Raw genomic sequence first — 14,365 nt, forward strand, 5'->3', positions numbered from 1 at the left:
AAAGACAGCTCAGTGTTCATGAAGTTCTCAAACTCTTTGAAGTTCATGGAGGCCTGGTTGCCCTCTTTGCCAGCGTACCTCTGGAATATGGTGATAATCTTCTCCATGGAACGTTCCATCTCTGTTGGGGGAGCCTGATTCTTTTGTGCCTAAAAATACATCAAGATTTAGGAGAATACATATGGAATCTAAGTCTTAATCAGCATTATTCAAGACCTGCAAAATATAGAGAACGTTTCATTTACAGCAGAGACATGTGAAACATTAACCTACAAAATAAATCCCTTAAAGTCACCACAAGATGCATCCGGTTTGTTGTATATATTATTAGCATACCAGCTGTCTTTAGAGGGGAGAATGAATCCCACCCAAACACGGGGAGAACATACAAACCCCACACAGATAGTATCCTGCTCAGAATCTAACCTTATTAATGGATCTCCTGGAGATCTCTACTGTCAGTCCCTATTGGCCGTCAGCACTTTAAAGAATCAAACATAAGATACTTGTAGTTATACAAGTAGCAGCATACTACCACTAGTTTACAAGGCCATTAACAAAGCCTCCCCACCATTCATCTATTCTCTAGTCTCAATATCTCCCCAATCTTCCCCTCTGCTCAAGGTCTGCTCCTATTCCAGATTACAAGCCGACATTTATTCTCCTTCTGTATTCAAAATCCCTCTGATTGGATCACATAGCCCCACTAAGCACTTCTTCCATAAGCAATGAGTAGAATTTATCCTCACGTATCAAACTCCTATTTCCCTATAGATTGTAAGCTTCCTAGCAACGCCCTCTTACCACTTTGTCTATTAATACCCACTCATGTATTGTTACCGTGTATGTCCCCAATTGGGAAGTGCTACCCAGTATGCTGGCACCATATAATTAAGTGTCAATAATAACTTCATGTACCATAGCTGATTATTCTTCCCTTGATGGTGTACTTCCAAACCCACAAACCTAATTTTTGGGTAGTTGTGGTGCAAAACACTGTGGATCAGTAGAGGTGGGTGGGGAGTAATCTTGTGCATATTGTATATATGCAGTATTAGAGTTGCTAGCACACCGGTTTGTTGCCCTAACGATTTCCCATGAATCACTGGTGGACTGTCAGACACGTAAACACACGCCCAGTCTTAGCACAGACAGGGCAGGTGAAGCCCTGGGGTGCAAAGTTTTCCTATATAAACCATCACAATATAACTTCCTTATGGACTGGACAAGGAGTAATCACCAGCATGCGGGTGATGGTTAACAATGGAAACAGCACTTATTTAGAAAGTGTCACACATGGGGGACAAATTCCCAAATCCCAGACATGCAGAAGCCTGTTCAATCACAGCACTACCGACTGGCAGATATGTCCTCTCTCAGAAGGTGGGGCCAATCACTTAGCATGTTCATGTGAGCATACATATAGCTCAGACTAATCCCAATAGGAAAACCAGTCTAAGACGCCATGCAAGAGGCAACTAGACACAAGATAGTGTAGGGCATCAATTCTACAGTCTCAGCTTATACAGATTTTTTTGTTTTTTATTTTTGGGGGGTGGTGTTAGGATACAGGCCTGTACTATACTAAATTAAAGCAATGACAACAATAATAAAAAAACAGTCAGAACAATGCATGACAAGTGTGAAATGTAACCAACCTGCAAGATTTATTTTTAATTGTTCAAAGTGAGTGGCTTGGGGTGGTGGATGGACTTTCACAGAAAAAAATGGTAGTGTGCAGTGAGAAACTTTCAAGTGATATTCTGAGTAAACAAAGTTGTACAAGAAAAAGTACAACTCAGCCTCTTCTACAACATTAATGTATCTACATTTTGCAGTATGAGTGTCAGGCAGTTTAGGGTCACTATATATTTTATTATTTTAGCAGGTTTTAAACACAGGTAAACTTACCACAGACACAAACCTGTAGACATGGAGACCAGAGACTGAGGGAATTTATTCCTTATCCACTGTGACAGATAATTAAACCCCCACAACTCCCCCACACAGGTTTACAGATTGTTCTTATAGAATAAGCCACAGGAAGTGTGTGACGCACCCAGTTAGATATCTTTCTTTACAAAAAGGAACTTTTATGAATTACAGGCTTTGGTTTTTAACCTCATCCCAACCAGAAGGGTGAATGCTTTGGCATTAAGGGGTCTATTTACCAAGCATTTTTCCTGTGGTAAACCCCCGAAAACAACAGTTTTCGGAGGTTTACCCTGAAATCACTATGTACCATTGAAGCATCGCAGCAGATATCTCAGATATCTGCTGCTTTGCATTTCCTATCGGTTTTCTGAGCACTCCCCATAACAGTGTATGGGAAGTGCTCAGAACCGCTATGTATGAAAGTTCAACTAGAGAAACTTTTCTTTTTGAAGCTGGCGCCATCTGAAGCTGGAGCCATCTGAAGCTGGAGCCATCTGAAGCTGGAGCCATCTGAAGCTGGAGCCATCTGGAGCCATCTGAAGCTGGAGCCATCTGAAGCTGGTGCCATCTGAAGCTGGAGCCATCTGAAGCTGGTGCCATCTGAAGCTGGAGTCATCTGAGGCTGGAGCCATCTGAAGCTGGAGCCATCTGAAGCTGGAGCCATCTGAAGCTGGCGCCATCTGAAGCTGGAGCCATCTGAAGCTGGAGCCATCTGAAGCTGGAGCCATCTGAAGCTGGCGCCATCTGAAGCTGGAGCCATCTGAAGCTGGAGCCATCTGAAGCTGGTGCCATCTGAAGCTGGAGCCATCTGAAGCTGGCGCCATCTGAAGCTGGAGCCATCTGAAGCTGGAGCCATCTGAAGCTGGCGTACATTAACATATCTGAAAACTTTCACGCTGTCCAGCTCTGCTCTGAAGAGCAAAGCTGGACAGCGCATGTGTGGAGGGATCATGACCTCCCTGTCACTCATCCTGCAGTTTGCCGGCCAGGATGTTACTGCACATGCACCAACTATTCGGTCGGCGCATGCGCACTAAGAAAAAAAGGAAAAAAAAGAGAAGATCACCGCAGCCTTGAAAAATGAGAAAAGTCTGCGATGATCAGGTGAGTCACTTCTCAGGGACAGCAGCTTATCGGCACTGCTGTCCCTGAGAAGTTTTTCAATACATAGCCGTTACTTTTCAATCCTTATCAAGGAGATAAGGATTGAAAAGTATCAAGTAAAAAAAACGAAGGGTCATAAATAGACCCCTAAAAGTGGATATTATCCACTTTCTAGCATGAGCAGCTCCGATAACACCTTCCTGACTGCAAATATGAAACTTTTTTTCACACCAAAGTTTAATAGACATTTGTACAGTTGTGGGAGTTAAGCAGAAAGTTTATAAACTTACCATGGTGAGGAAGATCTGCAGAGAAACCAGCTGCTGTCTAAGTGAGAGAGAAAGAGATCTAAACAGTCAGGGCAGGAAAAACTTTTAAGAGGAGAGAGTAGCACCCTTAGGCCACTGACCAACACCCTCCCCAATTGCTGCATTCCTCTCAGCCATGGAGCCTGATCAGCAGGACCTGATTAAGGGTTCTGGCCGCCCTAGGCTAATACGGCCGCAACGCCCCCCCCCTCCTCCGAATATATAGGTGTATAGGAACACTCCTGAATATGAATGTTCAGGTGTATTCTCCAGCATTCAAATTTAGACAGATTGTGCCATTGTCTCTTACCTGTTCTTGCTCTTCTCTCTTGCAACTTTGTTATCCTCTCACTGGCTTCTGGAAAGTTGGCGTCCTGTTTTGAAAATGCAAAAATGTATTATAATGCAAACCCTGAATGATTAGGCCCTTTAGTTAAAACAAAACACTCCATTATGGCCAGCTAAAAGTACCCCATTGGACAGGCATATATAAGCAATATCTGAATATTTGTTGTCAATCAAACACAAACCTCTTCCAGCCCCATCTCACTAATATTTAGTATTCTAGTGATTGCTGAGACCACCCATGTGACCACCACACAATCATGAGATTCTGCCCCCCAAAGCTGCTCTATTTTTTAAATACCCCCTGCAGCCATTTTCCTTAACCACAACCCCCCCGTCCCCCACCACAGCCATTTTCCTTAACCCCTGCTGCAGCCATTTTTTTTACCTCCTACCCTGCATCCATCCCCCTTGCAGCTATTTTCCTTACCTCCACTCTGTAGCTTTCCCCCCCCCCTCGTCACATCAAAACTCCCCCAGTCACATATATCAGCCCCCCTCCTCTGCCCTCCTTCATACATATCAACCTCTCTCCCTCCCTATAGATTTTCATGGCAGCCCTCCCCCTCCCACCCTATAGATTTGTATGACAGTCCCCCACTCCCTCCCTATACATATGCATGACAGTCCCCCCTCTCCCTCCCTATAGATATGCAGGGTAATTTCCCCCCCCCCTCCCTATAGATATGCAGGGTAGTTCCCCCCCTCCCTATAGATATGCAGGGTAGTCCCCCCCCTTCCTATAGATATGCAGGGCAGTTCCCCTTCCCTATATATATGCAGGGTAGTCCCCCCCCTCCCTATAGATATGCAGTGTAGTTCCCCCCTCCCTATAGATATGCAGGGTAGTTCCCCCCCCTCCCTATAGATATGCAGGGTAGTCCCCCCCCCTTCCTATAGATATGCAGGGCAGTTCCCCCTCCCTATAGTTATGCAGGGCAGTTCCCCCCCCCCTCCCTATAGATATGCAGGGCAGTTCCCCCCCCTCCCTATAGATATGCAGGGCAGTTCCCCCCCCCCCCTATAGATATGCAGGGCAGTTCTCCCCCTCCCTATAGATATGCAGGGCAGTTCCTCCCCTCCCTATAGATATGCAGGGCAGTTCCCCCCCCCTCCCTATAGATATGCAGGGCAGTTCCCCCCCCCTCCCTATAGATATGCAGGGCAGTTCCCCCCCCTTCCTATAGATATGCAGGGCAGTTCCCCCCCCCCTCCCTATAGATATGCAGGGTAGTCCCCCCCCCTATAGATATGCAGTGTAGTTCCCCCCCCTCCCTATAGATATGCAGGGTAGTTCCTTCCCTCCTTATAGATATGCAGGGCAGTTCCCCCTCTCCCTATAGATATGCAGGGCAGTTCCCCCTCTCCCTATAGATATGCAGGGCAGTTCCCCCCCCCCTCCCTATAGATATGCAGGGCAGTTCCCCCCCCCTCCCTATAGATATGCAGGGCAGTCCCCCCCCTCCCTATAGATATGCAGGGCAGTTCCCCCCCTCCCTATAGATATGCAGGGCAGTTCCCCCCCTCCCTATAGATATGCAGGGCAGTTCCCCCCCCTCCCTATAGATTTGCAGGGCAGTTCCCCCCCCTCCCTATAGATATGCAGGGCAGTTCCCCCCCTCCCTATAGATATGCAGGGCAGTTCCCCCCCCTCCCTATAGATATGCAGGGCAGTTCCCCCCCCCTCCCTATAGATATGCAGGGCAGTTCCCCCCCTCCCTATAGATATGCAGGGCAGTTTCCCCCTTCACTTACCTGTAGTTGTGCCAGCGTCGCTCCTCTCCTCAGATCAGCAGATAGGAAGTGAAGACGTCCTGCTTCCTGTCTGCTGCACAGCAACAGGCAGCCTGGCGATTGGCTGTGTGTTGCTAACCACTGACCACCAATGCTTTTGATCGTCGAGCCCTCCACCTCCCCGCGGTGGCGACCCCCCTCCCCCACCCCCCAAAAAAAAATGAATGAAAAAAAAATAAAAATACCCACAGCGCCGCGCCCCCTGGGACCCAGCGCCCCAGGCTGCAGCCTGGTCAGCCTAGTGGTTGATCAGGCCCTGCTGATCAGTGATGAGTAATTAGAAAGGGGGGTTAGTAGGTACAGACTGAGGCTGCGTACAGTAGACCTCTCTGTGTCTGGGGATCCCAAAAATGGTTTGTTGTATTTGTAAAGTCATCTAAACATTGCAGAACTGGGTATAGGTAAAATAACCAGATAATGTGCTATAATCGCAGTGCAGAATGGATCTTTCATATGTGTCCAGCTTCACACTAACTGGGCACCCTGTATTCCAGTGATAGGCTATACGCTACTCTTAATCTCAGTAATAATTTAGAACAATACATTTAATGAAAGAAAGAGACACCTGTCTGTAACCCTTAACAACCAATCAGATTTGGTCATTTTTCTAATTTAGTTAAAATGACAGATAACATCTGATTGGTTGCTATGGGTTACAGTAACAGCACAGTGGAAGTGACAGCTGTGTAAATATGCAGAAATGTACGAGGGGCTAAGTGTTGGTGACGGCCCCGTAGCTGAGTGGCTTCAGCTGGATTCTGTAGAGAAGCCAGTGTAGGGATTTGCAGAATGGTGCAGTGAATGTGGAGCTGCGAAGATCAGTCTCTCTGGATGAAGCACTGAGGGGTGACTAGAAGGCCAGATAATGAGAGAATGGGTAAGAGTTGGGAAGTTGGAGACATGGGATAAAAGAGAAGAGGGATAGATTTGGGTGTCGTCTGCATAGAGGCAGAGGTGGTAGCAGAGGCCGAAAGGAGTGTATTAGGTCACCGATAAAAGAGAGAAAAGCTGAAGGCCTAGAGTGACCCCAACAGATAGAGGGAGTGTAAGGGAGGATGTTCCAGAAGTAGAGACAATGATGAAGCATTTACAACGATAGGAGGTGAACCAGGTGAGAACAGGGCCCCAAAGGCCAAGGGAGTGAATGGTGAGCAGGAGAAGAGGGAGGTGACCTGTAAACCTTCAGCGATATAATAATAATATAATGATCACAGTGCGAAAGTTTCTCACCCAGGGCGCTGCATTGTGATAAGTGCACACATTTTATAGCACTTCACCTATTCGTAGTTCCCAAACCTGTTAGCAGTACAGGCATCTAAAAACCCCTGATTGAACTTGCTCAAAGATTGCCGATCTTGTTTGAGTCTGTCTCTTGTGTTAAAAATAGTGAGAAAAGTTGTTTTAATATTTTTATGTCATATGAACTGTGAGCACTACTGTGTTCATAAATTGCTGGTCACGTTTTCGAGGTTTGCATTACCCATGAAATGGTTTAAATTTTTTTATAAATTTAAGTTAAAACAAGTTAACCTGCTTGATTGTCAAACCTGGTTGAATCACTTTCCAAATCGTTCTTTAGCTGAGTCAAACATTACATTTTGAACAGGAAAAGCTGTCATGGGAGTATCTGTGTATTATTATCAGCTATTTATATAGCGCAGCTAATTCCGCAGCGCTGTACAGAGAACTCACTCACATCAATCCCTGCCCCATTGGAGCTTACAGTCTAAATTCCGTAACACACACAAACGAGGGTCAATTTAATAGCAGCCAATTAACCTACCAGTATGTTTTTGGAGTGTGAGAGGAAACCAGAGCACCCGGAGGAAACCCACACAAACACGGGAAGAACATACAAACTCCACACAGATAAGGCCATGGTCAGGAATAGAACTCACGGCCCCAGTGCTGTGAGGCAGAAGTGCTAACCACTGAGCTACCATGCTGCCCCAAAGGAAGTTTTTTTATTTTCCCAAAGGAAGATTTTTACAAAACACCAGGGGGTATATTTACTAAACTGTTTGAAAAAGTGGAGATGTTGCCTATAGCAACCAATCAGGTTCTAGTTATCATTTATTTAGTCTATTCTACAAAATGACAGCTATAATCTGATTGGTTGCTATAGACAACATCTCCACTTATTCAAACCCGCAGTTTAGTAAATATACCCCAAGGATGTTATTTAGAGGTAGGAGCATGATCAAAATTGCTCATTTTTTGTGTGCTGTAAATGAGGTTAATATTGTTTAAAAAAAAAAAAAGACTGATTACAGCAACAAATGAAGAAAACTGTTACAACAATGAATATGCGTTAGGTGAGAATCGTGACTTTACGACTGCATTCTTTCAGTGTCCAGACCAGTTTCCTATGTTACTGTTTGGTGATATCGCTGAGCCCTTGCGGCTTACCACACCCTCCTCACTATGCAAAACTATGTCAGTGTTTGATCAACACCGAACTCTCTCTCTCCCTCTCTCTCTACCCCTCTCTCTCTCTCTCTCTCCCTCTCTGATATCCCGAGGAGAAGCTCACTCAGAGTGGGAGGACCGGTTCTCTGGACAGACAGAGTTGCAGACACTGTACTGAGCACACTTTACTAAAGGGCCATAAATGTCAAAATAGAAGCTGAGTCTATGCCTCTAGTAACATTGACAAATGCACAGTATAACAGGGGTAATATATTGTACTACAGGAAGTCAGTGCAACTTTTCTGCAAAATGAGAGTAAAAGTCATCTACATGTGAAATAAATGGGGGAGGGAATGGAATACTTTGTAGCCTAAACTCAGTTTTTTGCACTTTTTATTGCAGTCTAGGGGGCGCTAGTTTGCAAAACTTTAATACCCTCAAACTTATGATCCGCCCAAACGAGGTTGAAAAGGGGTGTGACCACGGTAAGCGGCCTAGCTGCGCGCTCTATAGAAAGTGAGGCACCAATAAGTGAGGCAATGACCTAAATGGGGTTTAGGTGATTTTATTTGCTATTCAACATTAGTTTATTGTTCAGTGCAGGTCTTTTAGAAATGAATATAGCTATCGCCATGCACCCCAGAACATAAATATTACAGCATACACTATATAATATAGCTGATAAAAAAAATAAATATATATATATATATTTTTTTTTTACAAAATAAGGTTTTATTATAAAGCAGTGGAGCTGGAAGCTCAGACCAGGATTTAAGTTACAGTCATGTAATATGTCTTCAGGAATGCTCAGCAGAGCAGAACGGAGTACCTATAATAACAGCTTGAGTTCTTTGTGTCTGGAGACATTCCCTAGAGAATCCGGCCCATGGTGACATGATAGCGTCACGTAGTTGCTGCATATTTGTCAGCTGCGCAATCATGCTGCCAATCTCTTGTTCCACCACATCTCAAAGGTGATCTATTGCATCTTTGAGATTGCCCATCCTCCCCGAATTTCCAGGATACTCCCAAATAAGGGGTACCTCTCCCAGGAGAGCAGGCTATCCTCCACCACCCTACCCACTTCCTAGTGAAACGCTCCCGCACCCGTGACACAAATGACGCAGTTGCGTCATTTTGTTGTGGGGGGTAGGGACAAATTATGCCATTGGCTGCGCTGATGTCCCCTCTGCATTAGCCACTTGACCTCATTGCCTGAGGTAACTGCTTTTTTGGATTGAGATCTGGTGACTGTGAAGACCTTTGGAGTACACTGAACTTATTGTTATGTTTGTGGAACTAGCTTGAGATAATGTGTGCTTTGTGACATGGCGTGTTATCCTGCTGGAAATAGCCATTAGATTGATCGATGGGTACGCTGTGGTCAGCAACCATACTCAGGTAGGCTGTGGCATTTAAACAATGCTCAATTAGTATTAAGGGGCCTACTGTGTGTCATTATACATTCCCCATACTATTACACTACCAGCAGCCTGCACAGTTATCACAAGGCAGGAGGGATCTTGTTGTTTACTCCAAATACTGACCCTATTATCTGCATGTTCCAGCAGAAGTCGAGATTCGTCGGACCAGGTGACACTTTCCAGTCTTCATCTGTCCAGTTTTGGTGAGCCTGTGTCCACTGTGGAACCCGTTGTGGTCTTCTGCTGCTGTGGCCCATCCACTTCAAGGTCCGACGCGCTGTGCGTTCAGAGGCGCTCTTCTGCATACCACCGTTGTAATGCACAGTTACCCTAAACCACCGTTGGGAAACGAGAATCTGGGGAGGGATCCCCAAAGGTGCTATGAATGTATAATGTAGGGCAGATCGCCCGGCATTGCACATTGAGAAATAATAATGTGAGGATGAACACAGTGAGGAACTTGAATGCTAAATGGAGTTTACTGCCACCCAGTTTACTAGAGAGAAGTGGCTGGCATAGAAAAGGAAATGAGAGTAGTCGCACTAGTGTGTCCTGACTCGGAAGGGGAGAACAGGGATGTGCAAGTTATTATAGGGACAAATGTCCATGTGTTCAATGCACTAAAATCCAGGCCTGGTGTCAGCAGCCGCGGCGGCTCACTGCCGGTTATAGCGTTGTTTTCAGTATTGCTGCCTGCTTCTGTGCTGTGTTGGTGTTCCCGTGTATGACCTCTGCCCGTTCCTGGATTCTGATTATATGTCTGTGATCCTGACCATCTGCCTGTACCCGGACTCTGTACCCAGACTCTGAATCTTTGCTTGTGACCCTGACCTTCTGCCTGTACCCGGTCTCAGAACCCTTGCCTTACCTGTGGCCCTTATCCAGCTAGCACCTGTCATCTCCACCTGTGCTCTGCCCACTCCGCAGATCTCTGGCCGGTCCCTACTCCGTGTAATACCTCCTGTACCTGTGCACTGCTGTGTGAACATAAACTTGTACTACACTGAGTGTAAGTCCTGGGGGCATCCGAGAACCTGTGAGCATATCCAGCCTCTACGGGAAAGGCGGCTGCTATAGGTGAAGACCTCTACTGCTATGTATGCTGCACTGGTTGCCGTAACACCTGGCAAAAAGGAGGGAGTTTCCGAGCCGATGTTGAGGTGTAGTGTGAAAAATATGGATGGTGGTACGACCCTCCTTTTAGGGAAGTTGAAGTTGTCGTTCCTGATCCGAGACCTGTTCAGCACCCCAAGTATACTGAGGGCTTTGGGGAAGCCAATGGACGAGACAGTGTGAAGAATGGAAAGAATGGGTCCAGAAGCTGAAATGCCAAGTTACCGGGGCCACTGGAAGAAAGCGATGTTGTGGGTAAAATCGAACACCCAGGAGGGGTGTCAGAGGGAGACCGAGAACAACTCTTAGCCCCTAATCAACTCAGGCAAAACACCAGGGCCCCAACGACGCTAACATATGACCAATTAGGAAGAGCCACTGAAGTGCCCTGTGTAGTACTCCTATATTGGGCTTACCCATGGCCATACTTTGGGCATCCTACTCTTAGCATTGTCCCAGGTCAGAGTCAGTGGGGATGTGTTAATATATAGGATGTGTTACCTCGTATTACTTTTCAGAGTGTGGAACAGGCTCATCAACTGGTCAGTGGGTGCCAGTCCTACAGGGGGAGAGTGTAGCACTGGTGACCTGAGCTGGCCGCACATGCACTTTAGATACCTCCACTGCCGCCAGACAACAGCATCTCCCAGCATGCAGTGGGGAACAGGAGCTGGTGAAGAAGCAGTTAGAGATTCTAGGAGTGCAGCAGTTGGTGGAGGAGGAGAGGAAACAGTACTGAGCAAGGGCTACGGCGGCGATGAGATAGACCAGCGCTGTATAGACAGAGAAGAGAACCATAACAGGAGACATTATAAGCTGGACTGCTGTCAGAGGTCTGAACAGGTCTGAACAGAGGAGCAAAGAGAGAGAGGAGGTCTGACAAGTACCAATGTTTCTTATATTGTTCATGTGATTAGACTGAGCCATGTTATCGGTCAGGTAGGGAACAGGTGGGGAGGCCTGAAGAATATTGTATTATGCCCTTTTGCTGGACTGAGATATAATAATAAGGGGGAAGTGCAGGGACAGTCAGCTAGGGGAAAGAGACTGAGTTTAAACTGTGAGAAACTGCACTAATTGTGGCATGGTGAGGAGCCAGCTATTATTAAAGTGACTTTATGCTTACACCTAAGAGGAATAAAGAGCACAGCGGGGTTATATATTGTGTTTTGCATTTGTATGGAATTGGGATAACAACAGACAAGAAAGCGTGTTCTGTCAAATTGCCTGGAAGAAAGTAACAGTTCATTGGAGGAGAGTCATATTGCAAAGTGCTGCTGTATATAGACTGCTTACCCATATACCTGTGCTTAACATCCAAATGTACTTGTATGCTATGTGTTTACCACGTTAAAGCAGCTGTGATAGAGTTTAGTGTATATTGTTAGTGATAGTTATCGTTGTTAGAGAGATATTGAAAGATAGTTATTGGTGTGATAATATTTCCTTTGTGTGTTCCTGTGGTCCAGTGAAGGTGGGCGGAGGATTCCCTGGTCTCTCTCTGGTGTTGGTGACTGGAGGACACTGCCCCACGAAGAGCCTACAGTACTTAGACTAAGGGGAAGGCACTGAGTGAAACTGAATACAAGGGAAAGAGTCCATTCGCAGACAGAGCACACAAAGACTAGTACGCACACCCTAGCCGAGGAAAGGAAGTGCATTGTAACCGTGTGATGAAATCGTGGCCATCCTGTGCCTGCCCTACAATGCCAATATATTGCAAATATCAGAGATCTGATTGGTAGGTTCTGGACAAATGACAGTGTTTGTAGAGTGCTGCAGGATGCCTTGCTTTGTACCAGAGATTGCCGGCTGTGTGATTTTACAAAGATATTTTTCGTGGGCACCTTCTGTAATTCTATTTTGCACCCATTGCTTACAATGTTCGCACCCGGTGGTTCTGTGTAGTAAATGTCCATGTCTCCACATAACTTGAAATCCTGCCACCCACCAGGCTTGCTGGAGACTGGATCCCATAGTCATTGTAGTTGCTACACTTCTAAAGTAACATAGAAAATCAATTACTGTTCTCATATTCTCCATATTCTGTAGCAAGTATTGTCTACTTCAACATATAGATTGTCTATCCAGATTCTGATTGCCCTGCAAACCATTAACCAGCGGTGTTCCAGCTTTTATTGTAGTACCTGCAGAAACACACAACTTTTTAAAACATTCCTTAATTTTTCTATCCATAAGATTGTAAAGTGAGCCTCCATCTTTAATGGTATAGCAGTTTTTGTGGATCAGTAAGTTACTGCAACATCCACCAGGTACTAAATTCCTTATATTAGTCTCATCTTCCTGAAAGGGGTAGATTTATCAAACCTTCTAAAAAGGAAAGGTGGAGATATTGTTGAGAGTAACCAATCGGCTTCTATGTATCATTTATCTAGTACATTCTAGTACATTCCTGGCAATATTGGTGGCACATCCTAGAAGATATATGACCGGATGGATCAGTAGGAAATTATTATTATTATAACCACCACTGGGGCCCCCTGGGATACCCGAGCCCAGGTATCCCTCCCTTCCCTCCCTTCCTCTAATGACAAGGGACAATGAAAGATAGAAGGGGAAATGACGGTGTTGATGAAATATATGATAAGTACCACTAAGAGATATGAAAGGGCGCAATGAGAGAGTATAATGACGACGTCAATGAGAAATATGAAGGGCGGCAATGAGGTATAAGAGGTTTCATTAGAAAAGAACTCCGCTCAGTGGGCAAAGAACGCTGACGTTCCTTTCCTCTCCGAGTAGGCATGTGCCGAGTGGCGCGCATAAGAGAGTCCCAGTATGTTAAGTAAGAAGAGCATTTCCCTTCTTAGGATCATTGGGGTCCACTTCAAGATTTTCTATGGAGACCACACATTTTTAGTTACCCCTGACTTATGTCAATGCCATATGTAAGCTAATCCTAGCAGCCCCTACATATATGACAGGATGGACTGCCTATGTCATCCTGTCTGTTGTTGCCGAGAACCGACTGGGCTTACTTTGCCATTGTTGCTTCTTGTTATCCCAAACGCGCCCTCTCACCGCAGTAGGAGGGGCTTACAAATGCTGCCACCACTTGACTTTACCGGTATCCAGAACCGGGTTTCTTCTTGGTTACTGATGCTGCTAGTGTACCCCGTTACTGGTGTACCTGGGCTGGTACCCCTGACCTCTTCCTATGGATCAGGGAAGCTATGCATGGATCCTCCCTGGCCTATCACACTGGCCAGAGCTGCTGGGTAGTGGATGCTGGGTCCAAAACTCAGAAACAGCCGGGAATGGATTAGATTTTGGGTCTAATCTGTAGGTCACAGGATTTTTAGCATGGGATATGTTTTCAAGCAGGTCTTTGAAGCAAGTGATGTTTATTTGCAGTCACACTGATTGAAGGTACCAGTGCTCAGTCATGTGGAATCAAGAATAATTTTCAATACAAGACAGGGCTTTTTATACAGATTTGGACACAGCCTCACAGGCTATTTTTATAATCAGGATGCAATTCGTTTACCCAAATATGGATTTACATGCAATGCAAAGCTAACAATATTTATGCTTATCTGTGTTATCCTAAGACTTTGCTGTGATTTACTGGATCTTGTTTCAGACACAGAGAAACTCTAACAGCAGTCTAATTAAACCTTCCTTTGCCTTCAGGTGCTAGACCCTCACACATCAAAAGGTCTAGTTAACATGGGTCCTTTCTTCCAACAGTTGCAGAAAACACATTTCCTGAAAATAATTCCCCAAGAAAAGTTGCAGAACCCCAAACAAGACATTTCCTTACACCAAGATACACAAAAGACTTCCTAGATAAAGGCTTATTGTATCAGATATATGCATCCGAAATAATGCACTTTCTCTAGCAAGGTTAAAACAGAAAAAAACTAATTTTCTCCCATGGTCTCAGAAATAAAGATTTCCTTTACCAAAATA

The sequence above is a fragment of the Mixophyes fleayi genome, chromosome 12, assembly GCF_038048845.1.
Source record: "Mixophyes fleayi isolate aMixFle1 chromosome 12, aMixFle1.hap1, whole genome shotgun sequence".
NCBI classification, from domain to species: domain Eukaryota; kingdom Metazoa; phylum Chordata; class Amphibia; order Anura; family Limnodynastidae; genus Mixophyes; species Mixophyes fleayi.